The following is a 25893-nucleotide window of genomic DNA, read 5'->3' on the forward strand; positions in this document are numbered from 1 at the left end:
ATTTGTTCCCAGCAGCTAAACAGGTACACTCCGTTTGATGTTTGAGGGTGTGAGTGGGGGGAGGGGGTTGTATGTTGTGTGTGTTTTTATGGATATGGTGTATGTGTCTGTATGTATGTATGTATGTATGTATGTGTGCCATGTGTTTGTGTGTGCATGCTGTGTGTACATTACCATACACCATAATGCCCTTATTATGTTACACACATAATGCCCATTACATATAATGTCCCTTACGCATAATTTACCCCAGTAGTGCCCCTTAACCCCTTCCCGACATTTGACGTATATATACGTCATGGCCGGGATGTACTTCCCGACACATGACGTATATATACGTCATGACTTTAAACTGTCCCCGCGTCTATAGACGCGGGGACAGAGGGACGATGTCTGCTGTCCCTGACAGCAGACATGTCCCTGCATGCCCAGGGGGGGCTGCGATGCCGCCCCCCCGTCGGCGATCGCTGTGATTGGCTGTTCAGTGTGAACAGCCATTCACAGCGTTTTCCTGTGTTACCGGCGAATCAGACGCTCGGTAACACAGGTGTCAATCACCGCCGGGCGTCAGGGGGCATGAGGGGGTCATCGGTGACGACGACACCTCACCCCACCTGCCCCCAAGGCTGTGATTGGTCCGTGGGACCCACGGACCAATCACAGCCAAGGCGCGTGATTTAAACTAACGGTGACTGCACTGCAGACGCCATTCCGGTCTGGAATTGCGTGCAAAGCGGTCACCGTGCCAATCTGTCGTGATACATACCTGATCCTTGCCTGAAACTTACCTGATCACCGCTGATCACCGCTGGTAGCGTGCTGCCAGCAGCTGGATACTTCCTGGATCTTGTGACTTCTGTGTGTGCTGCTGCTGCAGTGTCATAGAGTCACAGATCGTGAGAGATAGGGACAGATAGTGACAGAGAGTGATAGAGAGTGATAGAGAGTGCTATATTTTGTGTTTGCTGCACCCCCTTTTGTGCTGATCACTATATCTGAGGTGATCAGCAACTTTTTGGGGGTGCAGAGGTTTTATTTTTATATATACCTGTCAGTTGCAGCAAAGGTTGTGCTGCCTGTGCAACTGACTGCTGCCCCCCCCTGCTGCACCCCCTTTTGTGCTGATTGTGCTGATTAATTAACTGATCAGCAACTTTTTGGGGGTCCAGGGTTTTTTTTTTATATATATACCTGTCAGTTGCACCAAAGGTTGTGCTGCGTGTGCAACTGACTGCTGCCCCCCCTGCTGCCCCCCCTTTTGTGCTGGTCAGTTTAAATTAATTAATCAGCAACTTTTTGGGGGTCCAGGTTTTTTTTTTTATATATATATACCCTGTCAGGTTGTGTGTCTGCTGCCCCTCACTGATAATCAGTGGTGCATCACTGCATCACTGATCTGCAGGTTTTTTTTTTTGGAGAGTGCAGTGGGGTTTTGTTTTTACACCCACGTTGCTTGTGTGGGTGTCCTGTGGCCGCTGAGCGCTGATCAGTGACGTACAATCACTGAACAGCATTTTTGGCACAGGGTTGATATCATTTTTTTTCTGCAGTTTTTTTAAATTGTTTTTTTTTTTGGAGAGTGATGTGGAAATTTTTTTTAAATTGTTTTTACACCCACGTTGCTTTTGTGGGTGTCCTGTGGCCGCTGATCAGTGACGTACAATCACTGAACAGCATTTTTGGCACAGGTTGATATCATTTTTTTTCTGCAGTTTTTTTTTAATTGTTTTTTTTTGTTTTTACACCCACGTTGTTTTTGTGGGTGTCCTGTTGCCTTTGAGCGCTGTTCAGTGACGGACGTTACTGACCAACATCTGTGCTCAATTTTTGGCGCAGGACCTTTTTTTTTTTTTTTTTTAACCCTTTCAATTTTTTTTTTTTTTTATTGGGATCAAATTCCTGTATAAAGTATTTTTTTTTCTGCACTACATACACACTACACACTACATACCCCCCGTGTTGAAATAAAGTTTGTACCCCCCCTACACTATACACGTGTTGAAACATTACACTTACAGAAACACAAAAATAAAAATGGCATCCCAAATGTCATCCCAAATGTCATCCCAGTCATCCAGAAGAATGTATTCAGCGGAGGAGGCATATGCCATGCTTGCCTCTGACTCTGACTCTGACACAGCCAGTGATGCAAGCGGGGAATTTGAAGGATTCGCCTTAAGCTCCTCTTCCTCCTCTGCTGATGAGGGACCCCCTCAAAGACGCCCCCGTAGAGCAGCTGAGACCCCCCCCAAATGATTGATCCCGTATGGACCCCACCACCAGACAATTTTGAGCCCCAGGTTCCTGAGTTTTTGGCCATCCCAGGAATCCAATTTGATTCAGCAGGTCTCAGAGAAATTGACTTTTTCAAATTATTTTTCTCTGATGATTTTATAAATTTAATGGTGGACCAAAGTAATTTATATGCCCAGCAGTTTATTGCTCAAAACCCCACGTCATCATTTGCTAGGTGGACCCCTGTAGATGCAGTAGAGATGATGACGTTTTGGGGTCTGGTGTTACATACAGTATGGGCATAGTAAAAAAGCCAGAAATTAGGCAATATTGGAGTACAGATGTTCTGTACAGCACACCATTTTACCGTATGGCCATGACTCGGGCTCGTTTTGAGATAATCCTTAAATTTTTACATTACACCGATAATACACTGTGCCCACCCAGAGATGATCCCACCTTTGACCGGCTATTCAAAGTCAGGCCGGTCATTGATCATTTCAGTGCCAAATTTGCAGAGATGTACATCCCTGAAAAATGTATTTGTATTGACGAGTCCCTTATACATTTTAAAGGAAGGGTTAAATTCCGCCAGTACCTTCCCAGTAAGAGGGCAAGGTATGGCATAAAAATGTATAAGCTGTGTGAAAGCACCTCAGGGTACACCCACAGGTTTAGGGTATATGAAGGGAAGGATTCAAGAATTGAACCGCCAGAATGCCCCCCCTCCCTCGTAGGTGTTAGTGGAAAAATTGTCTGGGATTTAGTGCACCCCTTCCTGGATAAAGGTTATCACCTCTATGTGGATAACTTTTACACTAGCATCCCCCTGTTTAAGGCCCTTGGTTCAAGAGGTACAGCAGCTTGCGGTACTGTGCGCAAGAACCAAAGAGGCCTCCCAAAAACGCACATTGCCCAAGTAATGAGAAGGGGTGAAAGCAGGGGAATATGCACCGAAAATATGTTGTTGGTCAAATATAAGGACAAGAGGGATGTCCTTATACTGACAACAATTCATGGAGACAGTACCACCTCCATCCCTGTACGAGGTACCAGTACCCACACCTCAAAACCTAATTGTATCCTAGATTACAATAGGTACATGGGCGGAGTGGATCTTTCAGATCAGGTACTGAAGCCGTACAGTGCCCTGCGGAAAACAAAAATCTGGTACAAGAAGCTGGCCGTGTATATCATCCAGATGGCACTGTATAACGCTTACGTGCTATTCCGTTCTACCAGCCAGAGGGGGACATTTATGCACTTTCAAGAGGAAGTCATAAAGGGCCTAATATTTGGGAACCAGCAGGCAGAGGGCCCCAGTACTTCTAGTACTGGCCCCCGTATTGTACCAGGGCAGCATTTTCCTAACGAAATCCCCTCCACTGCAAGAAAGGGCAGGACACAAAAAAGGTGCAAAGTTTGCTATAAAAAGGGAATAAGAAAGGAAACTATTTTCCACTGTGAAACTTGCCCCGACAAACCCGGCCTATGTATAAAGGAGTGTTTTAAAATATACCACACATCTATGGATTATTAGGTTCATCATTTCACCGTGCTTCGGGGGTCATGCTAATGCCACATAGCACCCACCATTCATTCCACCAGAATCTGAGCTGCAAAATCCAAAAATCACTCCTTCCCTTCTGAGTCCTGCCATGCACCCAACTGGTATTTTTTGGTCACATATGAGGCATTGCCATACTCGGGAGAAATTGGGGCACAGATTTTGGGGTGCTTTTTCTCCTTCATACCTTCTGAAAATTAAAAATTTTGAGCCAGAACTGCATTTTTGTGTAAAAAAATTTAATTTTTCATTTTCACTGCCCAGTTGTATCAAAATTGGTGAAACCCCTGGGGGTTTGAAATGTACACTATACCCCTAGATGAATTCCCTGAGGGGTGTAGTTTGCAAAATGGGGTCACTTGTGGGGGGGTTCCACTGTATTGGTGCTTTGGGGGTCTTGCTAATGCGACATAGCACCCACCAACATTCCACCAGAATCTGTGCTGCAAAATCCAAATATCACTCCTTCCCTTCTGAGTCCTGCCACTTTTTGGTCACACATGAGGCATTGCCGTACTCGGGAGAAATTGGGGCACAGATTTTGGGGTGCTTTTTCTCCTTCATACCTTCTGAAAATGAAAAATTTTGAGCCACAACTGCATTTTTGTGTAAAAAAATGTAATTTTTCATTTTCACTGCCCAGTTGTATCAAAATTGGTGAAACCCCTGGGGGTTTGAAATGTACACTATACCCCTAGATGAATTCCCTGAGGGGTGTAGTTTGCAAAATGGGGTCACTTGTGGGGGGCTTCCACTGTATTGGTGCTTTGGGGGTCTTGCTAATGCGACATAGCACCCACCAACATTCCACCAGAATCTGTGCTGCAAAATCCAAAAATCACTCCTTCCCTTTTGAGTCCTGCCATGCACCCAAATGGTATTTTTTGGTCACATGTGAGGCATTGCCGTACTCAGGAGAAATTGGGGCACAGATTTTGGGGTGCTTTGTCTCCTTCATTCCTTGTGAAAATGAAAAATTTTGAGCCAGAACTGCATTTTTGTGTAAAAAATGTAATTTTTCATTTGCACAGCCCAGTTGTATCAAAATTGGTGAAACCCCTGGGGGTTTGAAATGTACACTATACCCCTAGATGAATTCCCTGAGGGGTGTAGTTTGCAAAATGGGGTCACTTGTGGGGGGGTTCCACTGTATTGGTGCTTGGGGGGTCTTGCTAATGCGACATAGCACCCACCAACATTCCACCAGAATCTGAGCTGCAAAATCCAAAAATCACTCCTTCCCTTCTGAGTCCTGCCATGCACCCAAATGGTATTTTTTGGTCACATGTGAGGCATTGCCGTACTCGGGAGAAATTGGGGCACAGATTTTGGGGTGCTTTTTCTCCTTCATACCTTCTGAAAATGAAAAATTTTGAGCCAGAACTGCATTTTTGTGTAAAAAAATGTAATTTTTCATTTTCACTGCCCAGTTGTATCAAAATTGGTGAAACCCCTGGGGGTTTGAAATGTACACTATACCCCTAGATGAATTCCCTGAGGGGTGTAGTTTGCAAAATGGGGTCACTTGTGGGGGGGTTCCTAAATTTTAGCATCTTATGGTGCCTAGAAACCTACATGGTGCCTAAAAAATAATCTCATAAAAAGGAGGCTCCAAAATCAAGAAGGTGTTCCTTCTATTATGAAGCCTGTGGTTTGGTCAACGTGCACACTAGGGCCACATATAGGATATTTATGAAAACAAAAGAATTGGGGGAATCAATTTTTAGTCACATTTCTCTAGTAAAATCTACTGTGTTCCTTAGAAAAATGTATTAAAATTGCAAATCTGCAAAAAAAAAATGAAATTTTGAAATTTCACTTACACTTTGTTTTAATTCCTGTGAAACACCTAAAGGGTTAACAAACTTCCAAAATTCTGTTTTGAATACTGTGAGGGGTGCAGTTTTTGAAATGGCATCATTTATGGGGGTGTCTCACATACAAGTCCCTCAAAGTCACATCAGAACTGAACTGGTCCCTAAAAAAATCAGTGTTTGAAATTTTCTTGAAAATTTGAGAATTTGCTATTCATATTGTAAGCCTCCTAGTGTCCAAAAAAATTAAAAGGAAGTTGAAATAATGATGGAAACATAAAGTAGACATATGGTCTATGTTAGTTATTAACTATTTTGAGTGGTATGATTATTTGTCTAACAAGCAGAAAATTTAACATTTTGCAAATTGCTAAATTTTCCATTTTTTTACGACATTTTGGTATTTTTCACAAAAAAACACAGACTGTATCGACCCAAATTTACCACTAATTTGAAGTACAATGTGTCACGAGAAAACAATCTCAAAATCACTGGGATAAGTAAAAGCAAAAAAAAGTTATCCCCACTTAAGTGATACATGTCAGATTTGAAAAAAAGGGCTCTGTCAGGAAGGCAAAAACTGGCTGTGTCAGGAAGGGGTTAAATATTGCACAGCCAATGCACCCCAAGGTCCTGACACCTGTATTGGTAACCCCACTCCTGTGACCCCCATAACTATAGTTACCCCTCTCCTATGACCTCCAGTAACAATAATGAACCCCTCTACTGTGATCCTCCATAATGTTTCAGAAGTACATTACACAAACACATAACCATAGTGGACTCCCTCCCCCCCAGCCCCGCTGCTGCATCCCAGCACACTACCTCTGCTCTGCCAGGCTGACCAAATACCGAGAAGAGCGTGATGAGCGGGGTGGTCTCCGTGAAGTAAGTTGTACTGCAGTGGTCTTTAGGGCTCTAGGCTGGGAGCCGCCCCTGGCCTGGTAGATGGAGCCGAAGCCCCCGGAACACAGCGCACCTGCTTACAAGCAGGGAGGGAGCCGGCAGCCTGTCGTGCGGGCGAGAGCCGGGAGCCTGTCGGGCGGGTGGAAGCCTCCCGGCGGTGGGACGTACGGGAGCCTGTCAGGCGGTGGGTTCTTGGGACACTGAGCTGAGCGCCTCCTATATGGATGGCCCTGCACAGCAGCCGCACAGTGATCCACATGAGGGGTGATCGCCCCCTTCGCCTTCCTCTGTTTCTGCGCCTGTCAATAGCAGGATCCGGGCGCACAGGCTGGGTTCATAACACCTGCAGCGGCCTCCCTTATGCGTGCCGCACCTGGAAATCCCAGCGCTCCCCACAGACCCCACCGGTACTGGCTCCCCCAAGCCACCGCGGGGTCTGCCGCATGATAGCTATGCCACTGAGTCTACATTTTAGAAAGGTTCCCGGGCAAAGTCACTGATAGATCATGTGATATAGAGGCAATCCACATCTGTAAGGTAAAGGTCAATAATCCTCACTGGATGGTCTTATAGCTTGTCTCTGTTTTAAAGTATCATCTATATATATGTCTAGTGTCAGTGAGTCTCCAAAACACTGCCATCTGCTGGCAGAGCGTGAAACTACATCTCTTTCTCACACATGCAAAACACAGAAGGTAGCAGACTAGCTTTCAAAGCTTTTGCTTCAAGTGGACTTACTAGTATGAACATAAGTTCTGAAAGATCTACAGTCTGTAGCAATCATATGACAGCTGTAGTAAAGATCTGGTCTCTTATAGCGAACCCTTCACAAAGATATCGTATCACTTATGCTGCTTTCACATTGCCTAAACGGGTAATGACCCAGTATTTCTAAACGGGTCTTTAAACGGGTCTGAGCCATAAAGACCCATTCCCACTGCATGTTGTAAATGGTATATTACTGGTTAATTACCGTTTTTGTACCTTTCACATTGAACCCGTTGTTAAAGATACATTAAAACGGTAATCCAGTAATATACCCTCCCACCCCTGGTACCTGGCAGCTCGCAGCAGTCCAGGCAGTGGGCAATGAGCTAATATGCCCACCCTTCATGATATTATAGGTGCATTTTTTATAAGGCAAGCAATGTGGTCATTGCATATAATGTCACCAGCCCCGTCCACTCGCCTCCTGTCAGCAGCAGCAACGCTCATCTGGGCAGTGTGCGGCGGTGGTCCTTCAGCGAATGTGAAGTAATCGGCGGGGGTCCCTGCAGCAGATGGGAACTAGTAGCGCTTGTGACATTATATATAATGACTACAATGCTTGCCTTATAAAAATGCACCTATAATATCATGAAGGGCGGGCATATTAGCTGCCGCACATTGCCCGCTGCCCGGACTGCTGCAAGCTGCCAGGTACCAGGGGAGGGGGGGTGCAGGGCAGGTGGTGGTGGTGGTGGTGGTGGGGGGTTGTAGGTCATGTACCAGGGAAGGAGGGGAGGAAGGGTCTGTAGGCCAGGTACCAAGGGAGGGGGGTGGTCAGGACAGCTACCAGAGGAGGGGGAGGACCACTGAGGGATCTTAAATACCGTTTAAGACCCTTTCTCACTGCCAAAAAAATGGCTCTTAAATGGGTAGGACACTGCTTTTTACCCGTTTAACAAACACCAGTAGTTGTTAAATGGGTAAAGCACCCTGGAGCTTTCCCACTGCAGCTCTACCTGTTAAAAAGGCGAAAAAAATTGTAATTTACTGTATTGTATATAATATCTTTTGTTTCATGTAAGATGAGCCAAGTAGAGTTATTGTTTTATATGGAAGGGGTTATAAATTGTGCCATAATATTTTATTTCTAAAAACAAGATTTGTTATGGTTGGAAACTTGTATTTCTGTGTGTACACAATACATTAGAGACAGACACTTGGGTGCCGTTTTAAAGAATACATTTCTAAATAACAGACTTACTGGAATATATTATTAGTATATGACTAACCTGTTCACTTCATATGATGAAATAAGGCACGGGTAGAGGTTACAGACATAATACAAGAACAGCACTGTTGTAATACAGTGATTTCCCAATTGAGATAAAACTATTAGCTATAGCAGTGATTTTCAACCTTTTTACCTTGCGGCACACTAAATAAGATTTTAAAATTGCAAAGGCACACCATGAGATCCCCACAGGAAAAAAAACAAACCTATTGCTCCCCCATATAAAAAACAATCACACTTGAACTGGTGGTGGCTGTAAACTAGTTTGGGCATCTCTAGATCTGGAGGCACACTTGAGAACAGCTCAAGGCACACTAGTGTGCCACAGCCAGGGGCAAACGCAGGATTTTCAGAAGGGGGTTTCCAGACGGGCGGAGCAAAGCACGGAGATGGACACTTAGGTGACGCAGTATATGCCGGGTCAGTTAAATTATTATAGATAGACCAAATGTATATAAATAATAATAATAATAACAATTAAAATATATATATATATATATATATATATACACACACACACACACACACACACACACACACACACACATACAGCAGTGTAGACCCCTGGGCATAGCAATGTATTGGGGCCCCTACCGATCCTCCAGCGGTAGGGGTGGGGGGTGTTATGAGCAGAGGCTTTGATGTCCCGTGGGTGGTAGGGGGTATTATATCAACCGCACAGATGGTGGGAGATGGGGTGGGAGAAGGGGGTATTGGGCTGAATGAAGGGGTCCTCATACATAACTGCCAGGGTGGTAGAGGATGTTTAATATGCAGAGGAGGGGTGTATAGTGGAGTGGGCTTATTATTCATAATTTTCTGGTGGGAGGACAGCTTGCTTGACTGCAGATATCTCCAGTTCCCGGAAATAGATTTCTTAGATTTTAAAAACTAGAGAATCCCACCTACCAAATGATACTGGGGACTAGGGGATCAGAGTTCGGAAGGCAGAGAAATCTGCCAACGAGGATATAAAACTACATGCCAGGTGTGTGGAGCTGGAGCAGTAACCAGCTGCTGGAAGGCTGATATCTCTGGTTCTGGGAACAGTAGAGACAAGCTTCTAGTATCCATCAAAGGGGGAGAGTCTCAGCTTTTGGAATATATCCTCATAAAAACTCTAAGTCAGACAGAACCTGAAATATCTGACTGGGAAGGGCAGTATCCTCATAAAAACTCTAAGTCAGACAGAACCTGAAATATCTGACTGGGAAGGGCAGTTAACAGGCTTGGATGGGGACCACTGCTTTGAAGTCAGATATCTCCAGTTCCCATGGGCCGATTTTTTAAATTCTTGTACCCATGGAAAGAGGGGATCCTCAGCTTTCAGCCTAGGGTCCTTAGACTCCTGGGGGGGGGGGTTCTGGGTACTCAGAAACCCCCCCTGCGTGTGCTACTGACGGCACAGTGGTTGAACAACACTGAGATATAGGTTTATATGAATAAAAGTATAAAGGTTGAGAATGACTGCATAATCATTTCTTATAGTGTGATTGTTTATTATCTGACACAATGTACACTGTACAGTTCTACTAGTTTAATTGTTTATCCTGTGACACAGTGGGTGCAGTGGCATAACTTGAAATTTTGCGCCCCCCAGTCAAAAAAAGTCTATGATGCCCCCACAACATTAGTTATACTTTTTGTACCTATATCCTTGTTGCCATGGGTTTCTTTCTCATTGCCAGAGGTTACATGCTCATTGCTAGGGGTTTCTTGACTGTTTCCAATGTTTTTTTGCTCATTGCCATGGGTTACATGCAGTTATATGCTCGTTACCAGGGGTTACATGCAGTTACATGCTAGTTGGCAAGGTTTGCATGGTCATTGCCAAGGGTTACATGAGGTTATATGCTGGTTGACAGTGGCCAAGGGTTTGTTGCTCATTGCCAAGGGTTACATGTGGTGCGTTTACCTCTATATATATTGCTCTTACTTACAGCTGTTTCCCACTGTCACAGGCAGCCACACAGCCCCGCTGTGTATACCCGCACATTGTCTCTCAGCTGCTCTGTAACTGTTGACTCTCACTTGGCTCGGGTTGCAGGTGGATGTCACATGACATCCGCAGAGCAGCCGGGCAGTTCCTCAGATATCTGTTTTCCACAAATAATTTGTCCAAGAAGCTTCTAATACCCCTTTCACATACCATTTGCTGGGTTACTGCCTTGTCAAGGTGACATGTGAAAGCAACACACTGAATAACCCGGGTAGACCAACCCAGCAATTCAACCTGGGATATACGAAGGGTAAAAACTGTGTCACCCTGTGTATATTGGGTTCAATATGACCCGGGATCAAAATCCTAGGTCTGCCCCGCCATAGCGATGTGAAAGCGGTTTAACAGTTTTATTGTGCTGAAATTAAAAAATGCTTTTATACAAAAACATTTATTTTTATTTCAGAACAAAGTATACCGGTAAGAAAATATTTAAACTAAATGCTTTGCATTCTACAGTATATGTCAGTTAATGATGTGAGGAGTGTCACCGATACCATTATTAGTAATCAGGCCCCAGAGGAATGTGATGAGGTGAAGCATGACTCATCATTGGTTAGCTATGCCCAACGTCTGGCTAATTACTAATACGATCGAGATCCTATGTAACACATAATTACTGATATGATAGAGCCTCTTTGTGACACATATAATTTTATAATGTACAACATACTACCATTACCTTTTTTAGTTTAAAAAAAGTTGCAATAACAGTGAAGGCATTAATATGGACCCTTGTATTCCCATGTCACAACTAATTTATCTTATATTTAAATCCTGTTGAAAGCAAATAACCAGGAAGTTTAAAAAGATTCCGCATACATCTACTCTCTACGCAGTACAAGCTGAGCATCTGTGCCTGCAACTTTTTCCAGTAAAACGCTTCTGTTTATTAAAATGATATGCAGCATGCCTATATTCACTGTGTGACTGCAGCAGTATTTGCATAAGAAATGGAACATAGTATTTTGTATTCAGATACATCCGCAGTCACACATAGAACACAGGCATGCCACATATCATTTTAATCAGAAGAAGATGTGTGTGTCATGCTCCCTCCATTTTCCAAATAAGATACATTTTATTGGAAACAAAGGCAAAAAAGACACCTGGCTTTACTGAGTCATATCATGGCATGGCACGACTATAAGTGGTGTTTAAAATGAAAGGAGGCTAGATGTACATCAACACATCTTTATAGGGCACATCATCTTTTGTGTATCCACTATGTCTCTGCAGTTCCTCAGCAACATGTTAGCATGGTCTTCGTTAATTACATATGGGCACGTATGGCTGATGGAGGATGTTAGCGGAGGCCGTCTTTCCGAATGCAGTATGGATCCTGCAGTTTCTGCCCATATCAGCAATGTGTAGGCACTTGCCAACAGGGCTAGCAAAATAAATTTTGGGGACATTGTTATCCCCAAATATACACACACTCACACACCAACACACATACATACATACATTAATTCATAAATTCTGTACATACATACATACACATATACATCAGTGGACAGCAGTGCGGCTGCTGAAGGCTTCTGTCTGTATTAGCCACTCATGCTGGCGGAATGCTCTGCAGCCTCAGTGGTAGCAGGGGCAGACAGGGAAAACTCAGCACGGCATTACGTGTTGTACTGTCGGCAACACAGACTACCAGGACTATATCATGTGATTGGGTAACTGAGGTGAGCAGATGGTGGTGTTTCCGTAGTTAAATGCTTTATATTTTTACAAGCAGCAGGTGGGCAGTTTGAAAAGTACCATTGTCTTTTTGGCAAATTTACGGGCCTAGAGTCCTATATGCGCATACTTCAAGTGACACAAGTGCAGTGCGGATTGTAGGGATGGATACATCCAAGCCCCATAATCTTCCGGAGCTAGGTACGTATTAAGTAAGCGGCCAAAACCTCTGAAAGTGGAATTTTCTGTCAGTCGTCCCACCCGGTGCTTCTTCTAGATACATACCTTAATCACTCTGAGTGTGACAGTATGAAATCTGTACTGCAGGGACTTAGAGGGCAAAGGGAACATATTGTTTATTGTACACTAGTTCTTATTCTGGTTCACTCGCAAAGGAAAATTCCTTCTCAAATAGACAAAACCATGTGCACTGCAAGTGGGGCAGATGTAACATGTGCTAGTGAACCAGAATAAGGGCCATTAGTTGACAAAAGTGATTGGACACTAAGAGCAAACAGATACAGTACATTAGATTTTTGAAGTTTGTAGTTCCACCACATGCAGTGATTAGTGTAGACACCCTTCTTGCCAAATTGTCCACAGGTTCCTGGACAACAGCAGGAGGTATGTTTTGCCATTACGCCTTAAGTACAGTGACCAACTGTGACATTGGAGAAGGTCGAGTAGGCCCAGAACGTCCCAGTCACTCCAAAATCTGGAATTCATTTTTTGTAAAACCAGTCTCACAGTAAAACGCTACCATCTCCATGCTTTACTAAATCCACTGTACAATATGGCTGCAGTTTTATACCTTCACGAACATGTGCCTGCTGCAGGGGCACACCATTTCGCTTGCCCGGGTTTCCAATCTGTCTACATACTGTTTTCAATGGACTCCCTGTGTGTAGGGATCCTATGACAACCTCTCCTAAAGCCGTGATATTAATTTGTCAAAGATAGAGCTAAATTTAATTATATACTGTTATGAAGTATTGGAGGAGCAGTATGTGCTCTGGATCTCCAGTCTAAAAAGTATAAGAGATGGGGAGCTATTCAATTGTCCTATTTTAATGTGCTGGTCATGCCCATAGTTGAGTATAACAGCTAGACCAACCAAGGTGATGGGCACACTGCAAAAACGGGGTGACCTTTCACACATTTTTGCTTGCCAACACCTGGGGTTGGGAGCAGATATGCTGCCACTGACAACTGTTTGTGCCAACATTTGAATTGCTCTGCACAGCGCCCAGCAGTGACAGCCGTCAGCACAAACATTTGAATTCCCACATGAATGCCTATATTCACTGGATAATATTTTTTGATCATTTTGGGTATTTCCCAATTGTTTACTTTTTTATAAATCAAAACAAATGTTTTCACATAAATGTAAAGGAGCCCATAGACGCTCTGTTATGTCCGGCTCCGTTATGTACTATGCGATGCGCGCTCCCGCGCATCACATAGTACGGTACAAAAAGTATGTGCTGCACATACTTTTTGTACTAGGTACACATCGTATCGGATCGCAGTGCATGCACACTGCATGCACTAGGGATGCGATCCGATACGATGTGTACTTTAAAAGTACAGAACGGAGCTTTAAAACGGAGTGTGTATGGGCTCCTTAAGACTGGAGTTTATTTCATTTCAAGGGATGGTAAAGTGGTAGGAGGATAGACTGATATGGGAGTATGGGACACATACTATACTATAGATGCATTTACAAGTATTTCATGAGACTGAAGCTAAGCGTACCACTTGGAGTAGTCTGAAGAGACCACCCAGAAAAAGAAGTGCAAAGCCAAGATACTTTGTCAATGATTTTGGATAAAATATTAAGCTTTTTTGTCTATCTTAGTTTCTTATGAAAGCAGTAATGAGGGTAGATTGTAAAATGTAATGTCATATAATATATGGTATACTCATATGATGGAACTTAATGATAAGTGTTCTGTTGCTAAGTACTGTGTAATTAGTGCAGCTGATTTATTGACCTTTGAGTCTGTTAGATAATAGTGTGGAATGTGCAGTACATCTATGAAAGTCACAGAATATTTATCTTGGACATGTGTACAGAAACTTTGCTATGTTCATGTTTGTGTATTATGTTAATCCTCCCAAGTGCTTTGCGTGCCAAGCTAACGTGCATCTTGAAAAACCAATAAGCGACTCCTTAGGAAAGTATGCATTCTTCCTTTCCCAAGCAATTTCATTATTTTGTGCCAAATCATCTGCGAAAAGTGACTCAAAAACCATAATTTTCTATTTCTAAATTCACTTATGTTACTTTATGTTACAGTTTATAAAAATGATTACAGTTTTGTACATGTTTTTTTAACTGCTATCTGGTTTGTGACCTGCTGAACCATTTATAGGTCTGTGTTTGATATTATCTTTTAAAAGTATCTGAATATACAACAGAGCCAATTTTGCACTAAACATGTCATATCCAAAATCAAACAATCATTGTCCTGTGTTACCATAGCGTCATTGTCTTATGTTACCATACCTTCAATATCCTGTGTTACCATACAGTCTTTGTACTGTGTTAAGGTGCCCATACACTGTACAATTTAACAGGTGCGATGCACGTTCCCGTGCACATCACATCGCACAGCACAAAAAGTATGTGCTACATATACTTTTTGTAGTAGATTGCATCTCATTGCATTGCAACACATATGCGATCTCGTCCAAATTGTATACAATAATTGTACTGTGTACACCCTTTAGTATACACTGGGGCAGATGTATTAAGCCTTAACAAGAGATAAATCCAAGGGTGATAAGGAGAGATAAACGTCCAGCCAATCACCTGCTAACTGCCATGTTACAGGCTGTGTTTGAAAAAGTCAGTAAGGAGCTGATTGGCTGGACGTTTATCTCTCTTTATCACCCTTGCATTTATCTCTTGCTAAGGCTTAATACATCTGCCCCACTATTTGTACTGTGTTACCATACAGTCTTTATCCTATGCTACAATACAGTCACTGTCCTGTATTACCATAACATCACTGTCCCATATTACCATACCATCACTGTCCTGTGTTGCTATACCCTCATTGTCCTGACATAATGTCACTGTCCTGTGTTGCCATATCACTTTTGTTCTGTGTTGCCATACTGTCATGGGGGTAATTCAGACCTGGTCGCACAGCTGCCAATTTGCACAGTGGCTGATTATATGTACACTGCGCATGTACACGGCCTGTAGTACACATGTGCGCCACTTGCCTGCGATGAATTCCTGCCAAGAAAAATGCTAGGGCGTGTGATGTCAGCAACAGGCCTAACATGTCTGTTTTCTTTGCAGCTGCTGAGTAAGTCTGTGGCTTCTCAGAGCCTGTAATGACTGGTGCTCAGTGGAAAAATCATTCGATTGTGAGCCTCTAAGGGTTTTTTTTGGACATCCATTCACACACCGATCACATTAATTCGCAAGGCGGGATTTCACTCTGGCTGAGCGGCATATGCCTCAATGCTGGCTGCTGCAAATTCATTGCTGTGCGATCATGTCTAAATTATCCCTATTGTCCTGTGTTGCTATACCATCATTGGGCCAGATGCACTAAGCTTCAAAAGTGATCAAATGGAGAGTGATAAGCAGCCAGCCAATCAGCTACTACCTGCCAGGTCACAGACTGTGTTTGAAAAATGTCAGGCAGGAGCTGATTGGTTGGTGGTTTATCACTCTCCATTTTATCACTTTTGAAGCGTAGTACATCTGGCCCATAGTCTGTAATCCCATACTGTCTGTGTTACTACACTCTCATTTTCCTCTGTTAATACTGGAGTGTTAAGAATTCCTGCATAATATAATGTCTTTAGTTAATTCACTTTTTAATTGTGTTTTTTTGTCTGTATCAAAAATATACGTATAGCGAGTGTGCAAGATATGCCAACATTTGGATATAATTTTTTTTTTGCTGCCATAATTTCAAGTCACAGGAAGTGGTGAGCACCGGGCAATGTGCATTGCATGACATAATCTCTAATCATAATGAACTTTTTTTATTACTTTCTTAATGCTCACATCCAATCTTACCTTACAGCATGCACTGTAACGAGGGATTTGTTAATCCTGTGACTAACAAGCCACATTTGAAAGACATTACTGTCGCAGTACCTTTAAATGTCATAAATTTCCCTTTCACAGGGGTATTCAATTTTGGATTTCGACTGTCAGAATGTTCCGAGATTCAGAGTCCTGGCCCGTTTTGGCCCAGATGAACAGTTTATCGACAGGTGGAATTCAATGTTCCGCCTGCTGAGTGTCAAAAAGGGGGCGTGTCAGCGAAAACGACCATGGATTGTCGAGAAACAGTCATAATTTCGACAATCCATGGCTATCTGAATTGTTAGTGAATCTACTGCATTTTATTAAAATCCACTTTAATTGCTGTCGGAAACGGCAGCATTGAATACCCCCTGAATCTCCAGAGAAGTTTATAAATCTAATCATGTGAGGGGGCACTGCTTCCAAAATAGTGGGAGGTACAGTACAACCTGGAGCAACTGCAGGACTAGTGCTGGCACTGTACTACCACAATATGTCTACCAATTATCTTAAGTAGCTATAAATGTTTACCCAATATATTGTGCTATGTGTAAATGTATACCAAGTATCCTTACACATCTGTAATATTCCGATATTATGTGTAATTTGTAGTCTTTGTAATTTTGTGTTTACAAGCCAAAATGTGTATTTGTAAGATTATTCATGCTTCTTAAGGTTTTTATCAAGTTTTGTGCCTTAAGGTACCCATAGACGGTCCGTTCCCGGACCGTCCGTTTTGTACTATGGGATGCGCGCTCCCGCGCATCACATAGAACGGTACAAAAAGTATGTGCTGCACATACTTTTTGTACTAGCTAAACATCGTATCGGATCGCATTGCATGCACTAGGCATGCACTAGGCATGCGATCCGATACGATGCATGCTAATTAAGACCCAAACGGATCCGTTTAACGGACCGTGTATGGGCACCTATAAAGTGATAGTGCCTATAATTTATTTATTTACAGTTTCTTATTTAGAGCAGCAGATTCCGTTGCGCTTTACAAAGTTTGCAAGCTTACAATCTGTAGGGAAATAGGAAGGAAACACAACAACAGGCCTTAGTAATAGCGTAGCAGTCCCACAAAGTTGCAAGTCCAGAAGGGAAGCTATATATTATATGAGTGCCTCTGAGGGTTATGCAGTTGGTACCTGAAGGTGAGTTTTCAGGGAACACTTGAGAAGAGTCTTATTGTGGCATTCCATAGGATGGGAGCAGCCCTATAAAAGTCCTGTAATAGTGAATAGGAGTTAGTAATCCTATCCCCGGCTGCTTCGGCAACAGCCCATAGAAGGAATCTTGGTCCCGGCACGGCGGCGCCTGTACAATATAAATGACAGGCACCAGGACCAGCATGTGCGCAGTACCGATATAGGTACTGCGCATGCGCAATTGCAGATTTTGTCCAGCAGCCCGCAGAAAGGCGTCCTAGAGCAAGGGAACACCTCCCAATGGGACTGCCTTGGTGACTGGCAGATCGGACGTCCAAGATGAAGTCACTGCCAGTCACAGTGAAGCCAGTGCAGTCTAACAGACTGCATCTGGCTTCACTACAGAGGCAGATTTTACCTGGGGGGGGCTGCAGCCCATAGGTAAAAACTGCCACTGCATATCATACTGTACAACCTATTAAGAACCTTTGCAATCTAGAAGACCATTATGCAATAAATAACACCTATCCTTGTGTATCAATGTCTATTTCCCTAGCCCCAATCAATTACCTCATGTAAGCTTGGGAGCAGGGCCCTCCTACCTCTATGACTGTCTGTAACTACCTAGTTTGGTTTATAACTGGAGTTTGTTGAGCTATATAAAAAAACTGTTACTAAATTAACACTGGTAACAATTATTGCATTCCTTTTCAATCAATGTGGGTATTCAGTGTTAAAGCTACTGTATTTCCACCAGGGGAAATCGCAACTGCTGTCTATTCAATGCTGCCATTTCCGACTGCTTTGAAGGTGGATTCTGACAAGTCAGATCTGTTTTGTCGGAAACGGATGCGGATTATCGAATTCACAGCCGTTCTCCGACAATCCGCAGCCATTGGCGACAAGCCCACTTTCCGACACTCGACAGCCGGAACATTGAATTCCGGCTGTCGAGTTTTAGTCGAGCTGGGTAAAAATGGCCCAGTAGTCTGACTGTTGGGACGTTCCGGCAGTCAGAATCCCACATTTAATACCCTCTCTGTCTGCAATGTACAAGGGTTACAGATATGATATATTTAATAGTAATAGCCTATTTTCTTCCAGATTAAAGCTTGTTCCTGAAGACGTTTTCCCCCAAAATATTTCCTGTTTGGAAAAAGAAAATATCACTAACGGCTACCGAAGGGGCAACACAAAACAGTAAGTAAAATGGTTTCCTTTATAGGCGGCATTATGAAATGTGATAAGCAACTAATACTACAATAAAAGTATTTTTTGGCCAAACTGAAGAATAAATGATCAATTATAACCACTGTTCTCACTACAAGATGCAAATATACCTGAGCAAGACATACTGTACTATTATATGTATCCTATGTACTGCTATCTTGACAAGATGTGTTTAAGGATTACTTGGGGTCAATACAATTATTTCAACATATCTCAAACTTAAAATATGTTTAAAAATGTGGGGTACACATTATGAAAATGGATGTAATATTGTGCATACACACTTACCAATTGGCCACACCATGGGGGGGGTCATTCTCATTTGTTTGGACAAGGCCGAATCCCGGTTTGTTTGGATGGGCCAGTTTGGTGGACTGCGCATATGCAGGTCCACTGTGCGAATGGCTGCGGTGATTTACAATGTTTGCACGGAGCGGTGCAGGCTGGGGGCATGTGGTGGCGGGGTCAGGTTTCGCCCATGGGAGCGCCGAGCATTTCATGGGTGTCCCCATGAAACACTGGGCGTTTCCATGGCTATGCAAGCGTGCCGATGTGTGCCAGGGGCGGGCGGCTGCCGTCTCATAACGTCAGCCGTCCAGTCTCCACTGACTTATATTTGCAGGGTCTTCTAGAAATCATTTGATGGTTGGCGACCATCGAATTATTTTTCCGTCTGCGGGCACATGCGTGGGGAAGTGTTTTCGTGGCACATCGATACGGTGGCTGTGGGCGGCATTACAAGAGTTAATCAGAATCAGGGCCTATGTCTATTGTCATCAGAATCCATTTACATATGCTCGCCCAGCTGTGATGTAATTTTCAATGGTGGCCAACATATTATGCCTTCTGTACACACAATAAGATGTGGTTGATATATTTGTATGATATACTATGTCTGTAGCACAGGCAATGTGATATACTGTATATGTGAAAGACGTCATTCACAGATGTATTGGGTATACACACTTTCAGATGGTCAGAACGATTTATTACTCAGTAGCTGTTTGAATGCTATACAGCAAATGTGTACCCAGTTGAAGAGTATTACGATAATCTATAATATTTTTCAATTTTTCTACATAAATTATTGTTGATACAAGACATACGATTTGAGAGCTGTACCCCGAATTTCTATAGTGATCTATCTAGGTGTTTTTTGTTTACATTTTGTTTAATAGCCCATATACACTAGAGTTAATCCTTTGTACCCAGTCAATTAATTTATCATTTATAAATATGTTTTTAGAGTGTGTGAGGAAATCCACACAAGCATGAGGAGAACATACATCTCGTACAAATCTTGTGGACCCACACATTTAGGTTCATTCGCATTATGTCTCTTCAGCCTCACCCCCTTTGTGTCTTACCAACCACATTCTCTCAAGTATCATCCTCACCTGTGTCACACCACTCTCACCCCCCTTCTGCCCAGCCTCATACTTGTCTATATCTCTCTCCAGCACCATCCCGGTGTCTCTAGCCTCACACCCCAATGTCTTTTTTTTCTTTTTGCGGGTACTGCACACCAGTGGTGTAGCTAGGCAAGGGCAAACGCAGGATTTTCAGAAGGGGGTTTCCAGAGGGGCGGAGCAAAGCACAGAGATTATATGCCGGAACTAAATTTCTTAGCTTTTAATGGAATTTCAGATTTCAGGAGGCAGAGCAATCTGCCAACGAGTATATAAAACTACATACCAGGTGTGTGGAGCTGGAGCATTAACCAGCTGCTGGAAGGCTGATATCTCTGGTTCTGGGAACAGTAGAGACAAGCTACTAGTGTCCATCAAAGGGGGAGAGTCCAAGCTTTTGGAATATACCCTCAGAAAAACTCTAAGTTAGACAGAAATAGCAATTAACAGGCTTGGATGGGGACCACTGCTTTGAAGTCAGATATCTCCGGTTCCCAAGGGCCGATTTTTAAAATTCTTGTACACATGGAAAGAGGGGACCCTCAGCCTGCGCTACTGCTAGGTGCACGGTGCCTGGAGCAAGGGCATGTTTCGCACCCCCCCCCCCCCGATTTGTAGAAGACTGGGCTCTTACGCAGCCAAAAGGGGAGCAGCCTAACAGTATACCACACATGCGCCCATTTCACATTTTAGCAAACTTTGTAATACCCATTACACATAAAGCCATATGCCGTAATGCCAATTCCACATAAGGTCTCACATGATTCCCGTTACATACTATATATCTCTTTCACTCATTCCGGTGACACAGTTCAACTCTGGGATGTAGGAGGGGTCCGAAGGAGCCAGGGGCCTATGCTAAAGACTTGAGAGGTAGGCTCCTCCCTTCTGCATCCCGGGTATATCTTCAGTTCATTTTAGGTGCCCATCGGAGTGGGTGCTATGCTGAAGGGCTGCTGGAGCAGCCACAAAGAGAGCTAGCTAGGGTGTTTGTTTTTATATTAATTAACACTTTAGTTAGGCAGGTACAAGGTGAGGATTCTTTAAGAATCCTCACATTGATAGCGCAGCAGGGGCTGACAGAAGCGCGTCCTGTCAGCTCCCTGTGGGCTTAGACACACTGTTTGGTCTCTCAGCACGGCACTTGAACCCTCAGGGGGGTGTCCTGGACCCTGGGGGACCCCCGAAGCCAGCTCCCTGCATAGGGGGAGATCTTGGGCGACGGGCACACCATGATGGCGGCCGCCATCTTGGATGGGTTTCCTGGCTGAACTCCGTGGAGGTCGCAGCCAGGTACAGGAGCTCAGATATGCTCGGCAATTCCATGTGATCCCCATTAAAGGGGAGTCACAGGAATAGGAGAATCATCAGTGGGAGTGGCTTGCACGGGGAGAATACGCGCCAAAACGCCAGGTCTCCCCACTGCAGCAGGGACTTGGTCTCTTCCCTCACTCTGTTGGCGCCTTTTCAGCTGCACAGCACAGAACGAAGAAGGTGGATTTATTCCTACTGGCAGAGTTATTGGATTCTCACAGGCGACACCATCCCCAGTAACCTGGAGGGTCCTGCAGCAGACAGATAAGTACACTGGGTATATTGACTTGTGTACTGACGCCTGACTTATTTGCACTGTGTTTATTTAACATGATAGAAGGGTGTCACCAGTGAAGAGGAGCAGCAAGCATCAGTAGGTACATGTGGGCGGGGTTGCAGAGATACAGGAAGGGCAGGGTTGGCACAGGCAAGGGAGACACATGAACTGGACTCCCAAAATTCCTGAGAGGCGGGGGTTTTGAAACCTGGGGTACCCTACTGTCACCAGGCCAAACAAGCCATGTCCGGGGGTGACTCATGACTTCATTGTATTTGTAGTTCCATGCTTTCAGCAACAAGTACAATTGTTTTAATTTAAATCAATTGAGATTTATTATTTACAGTTTCTTTTATAGCGCAACAGATTCCGTTGCTCTTTACAATTGTGGACAGAACAAACTGGGTAACAGACAGACAGAAATGCAAGCTAAAGGTGCTCATACATGCAATGCAATGCGCGCTCCTGCGGGCATCGCATCACACAGTACAAAAAAGTATGTGATGCACGTACTTTTTGTACTGCCCGTGGATCGCATCACATGCACATCGCATGCAAAACGCATGCGATGCGATCCAGCTCATAACGGGTGCGATCATCGCACCATGTATGGGCACCTTAACAGTCTATGGATCAGTCAGTTGTTGTGTAAATATATAAATAATGATTTGAAATATCTTTGTGCCATTGTTAATTGTCTTGTAAAATATATTGTTAATATATACTTTGGTTTGTAATAATGTATTACTTTTTGTATAGCTTTACTATGTATACTTATGATGTAACTATGTTATTATTAGCAATATTTAAATATATGATTGCTAACAAGAAGGACTACACTAAAATGCTGAGATCCTTTTTTGTGTTGCCAAAGAATTTACCCTAAGGAAATGATTTACTAAGGTCTAACCAAGACAAAGTACAGTAAGGGTGTGTTCATGTAATTGCGAACAAAGGCAGACCCACACAGAAGAGACCATACTGTATCTATGGAGGGCTGGTGATAATAAAAGATAATGATGACAGTCGCCCACACTAACTGGCTGTATCGGAATGGCTCATTTTTTTTGCTACTTTCATTTGTGGATGAAATATTATATATGCAGAATTGTATCAATCTCACTATCAGCTGTATTCAATAAAGCTTAATAGCAAATGTATTTTTTGCTATCGCAATTAATGTTAGCAACTTTTATGACATGTTTACGGTAAGTGTAGGTATAACTGGGAAAATATCTGAAGAAATTAGTATGAGAGTATGTATAGAGATGTAGGAATCTTGCATCTTATTGGCATAACATGTTTTCAGGGTGACATTGTAGGGTTACTAGCTACTGTAAATTAGCTACTGTAAATTAAAAAAATAATGCTAAAGTACCATTGAAGTTAGACTATACGTATATCTATGAATCAGCTTGGTAACTATTAAAACACAGATATTTCCTTCTAGCCAAATGTATGAACTGGTGAGAACCCTTCTTAAGGGATTTTGTTGGAAAAAAGGGATTATAACCACTTTCATTCTCTTTTGACCTCTGCTGCTAATTGCTACTTACTTTCCAGTCCCATTGCCGACATAGTGATTCCCTGCGCGTTTGTCGCTGGACTCCAAAATGAGATCTTGCAATTTCTTGAGATCTCACGCATGTGCAAAGCTCATATCTAGAGCAGTACGTATTTCATCCACAGTAGGCAAGGAGAGAGGTTGCCAGGGAGATGAATTATCATTCCACCTACTTGCCAATTCTTTTTAATACATCTCAGCCTGGGTACACACTGGTCGACATTCTTCAATGGATCGGAACGTTAAAATCAGAATGACGTCAAGTGTGACTCTGCACATGCCATGTAAATGACAATGCACGCACCAGCGCATTGTCAGAAACATCCTCCGTTGGCCCTGACATCATGGCCGGCATTGGCAATTGTGTATGCATTTGCCAATGCCGGCACCCCACTGGGCCCTGTTGCTGATGAGCTCCTTGGGTACACACATCTTCCAGTGTGTACTCACCTTTGTGCTAAGACATTCTGCATTACGAATGCCAGAAGCCACTAAGGGCCACTAAGTCCCTTAAGTCACTTTTCCCTACTGATGCTCTAGTCAAGCATGCTCTGTCACACTGCAGTGTGTGTTGGGAGGCAAAAAAGGCATATAAGGGAAAACTCTTCTGCCTAAACATTATTCCCAGTGTCAGTCACCAAGGTGCTAATGGAGTGATTGTAGAGAGAAGTGCAGTTGATCTCTTCTCCTGGCACTGCCTCCAGAACATGGATACCAAGGTGTCAAGCTTAGGCCATAAAGCAGGATGAGGGTGCGTCTAGCTACTGTACAGTCTTGGCTATTGTGGACATACAAAAAGAGAAAAAGGGTTTTGCGCCAGTCGCACAAGATAAATGTTTTCAGGGATTTAAACATAGACCCCTATTATACAAGAGAAATTTTTACTAGAAAAACATTTCCAAATGGTAATAAGTATACGCGGGGGTGCTACCACAGGACATAGATAGGGACAATATTTATTTAGAGAAGAGAAGAATGTCACTGGAGTGGTGCACTAAGAGAGAAAAAACAATCACACTTAAAAAGTAACTTTTAATAGGAGTAGCTGATAAAATGTTGCGAAATATAGACTAAAAATGAAACATATAGGACACGGACAGTGTAGTTAAAAGGATACTAGATCCTCACACAGTGATCCCCTCTGATCAACCGTCCTCTATGTTTATTAATGAAATGGGTGCGATTTTGTCAATTAATACACAGGTGTGTTAATTAGTCCTGTTAGAGTCCCACAGGTACAGTGTATATCAGGGAATTAAGTATTTTATCCCATATACAGTGGTGACAGGACAGGTACTAATCAGGCAAGTGCTTCACGTAAGTAAGTCAGGGAATACAGCTCGGAGCCAGTAGTAGAAGGCAACGTGCATGTGTTCCTCTGACGCCGGCTGGGTTCAACTGCGGCAGCCCAATCCAAGTGCCGGCTACCGAGTCAGCGCTGGAGTTCCCGGCTGTTGAGATGGAACCCGCCGCCGCTGCTTGCTGTACAGGGGTGTCAGGAGCGAGCCGGAGTGTCAGGTAATGACGCTACCGGTCAGACACTGCCCTGTTGGGAGCTGCGGTGAGTGGCGCCACAACACCGCTTCTCATGCTCTACGGACTCACTGAAAAGTGACGCCCGTTCAAGGGTTCGCACCGATTAAGCTAGACATATACAAAATACATTTCAAGAGGGGAAGGGAGACAGGGGGGTTTTTCACTGCGGATGCAGTCGGTCTGCGTACGCTTCGCAGTTAAGCTTCGTAGGACCAACCTGACACTGGTACGGAAGCCCATTTATACCAAATGGTTCATGCATATTCATGAGGGCATGTCTAGGGGCGTGTGATGGTTTAGGAACGTAATGAGTTCTTGGTATAGAGTTGCGCTACATCGCATCTATATATGGTGAGTACACTCTAAGATAATATATGGAGTGAGACAGATATGTGGTTATTAGTAATATGTAAGGAGCTTTTGCACAGTCGAAGTTGATCTCCTGTGAGATCGCAAGATGTGGGCACAAGTAGGTCCCTTTGTATAGTCAGGCGCTAGTTCCTGTCACTTTGTAACTTGAATTGTGGGGGCACTGTCACTTGTCTAGTCTAGAAAAAATTCATATTCATGTTAAGAGTATATATACTCTGTCTGTGTTAAAGGAGCGGCTGTGATATCTATCATGCGGCTTTGAATTGTTCCCTTTCTTATACGGCTTTGAATTGTTTCCTTCACACAATATCGCATGGTGTGTGCGGAATATAAGTCATCTGAGATAATCACATGCTTATTGTGAATGTTTTTGTTATGATGCCATTCCGTATGTATTCTGCTGATATTTAATCAGTGCTGGAATATTAGCAATTATAGTGGGATTACACCTAAGGCGGAGAGTCCATCAGGAGATAAATTTTTGTTCATGTATAGTCCGTAATACGATGGGTGAGGGTGCCAATAATTGGATTCTATGTGTGTACCCCCTTAGTTGACACTGTGCCGTGCTGATGATTAGTTACGATATTGGATCTGACTAAAGTGTCCATATCTTCCGATTGGCATTTATGTAGGCGTATGGAAATTGAGAGCGCTTGTAGCCTGTGACTTAAATATGGCTCTGAGGTATGGAAAAAATGCCTGATGGCGCATATGTGCACAGTGGTTTTACTCCGGAATGATGTACGGGATAAAGCAGATGGGTTGTTGTGTATA

The 25893-nt window shown here is 43.4% G+C and overlaps 1 protein-coding gene across 1 annotated transcript in view; it reads left to right on the forward strand.

The window, feature by feature from the left end:
• Nucleotides 1-25893, forward strand: part of SHROOM3 (shroom family member 3) — a 381603-nt gene that overhangs the window by 176669 nt on the left and 179041 nt on the right. The window contains exon 3 of the mRNA XM_083176821.1: nt 18519-18614. The gene's annotated coding sequence lies outside the window, so the exon portion shown is untranslated. The remainder of the gene's footprint in view (nt 1-18518; nt 18615-25893) is intronic.

This window comes from Crinia signifera, chromosome 1 (genome assembly GCF_055691185.1).
Source record: "Crinia signifera chromosome 1, ASM5569118v1, whole genome shotgun sequence".
NCBI lineage: Eukaryota > Metazoa > Chordata > Amphibia > Anura > Myobatrachidae > Crinia > Crinia signifera.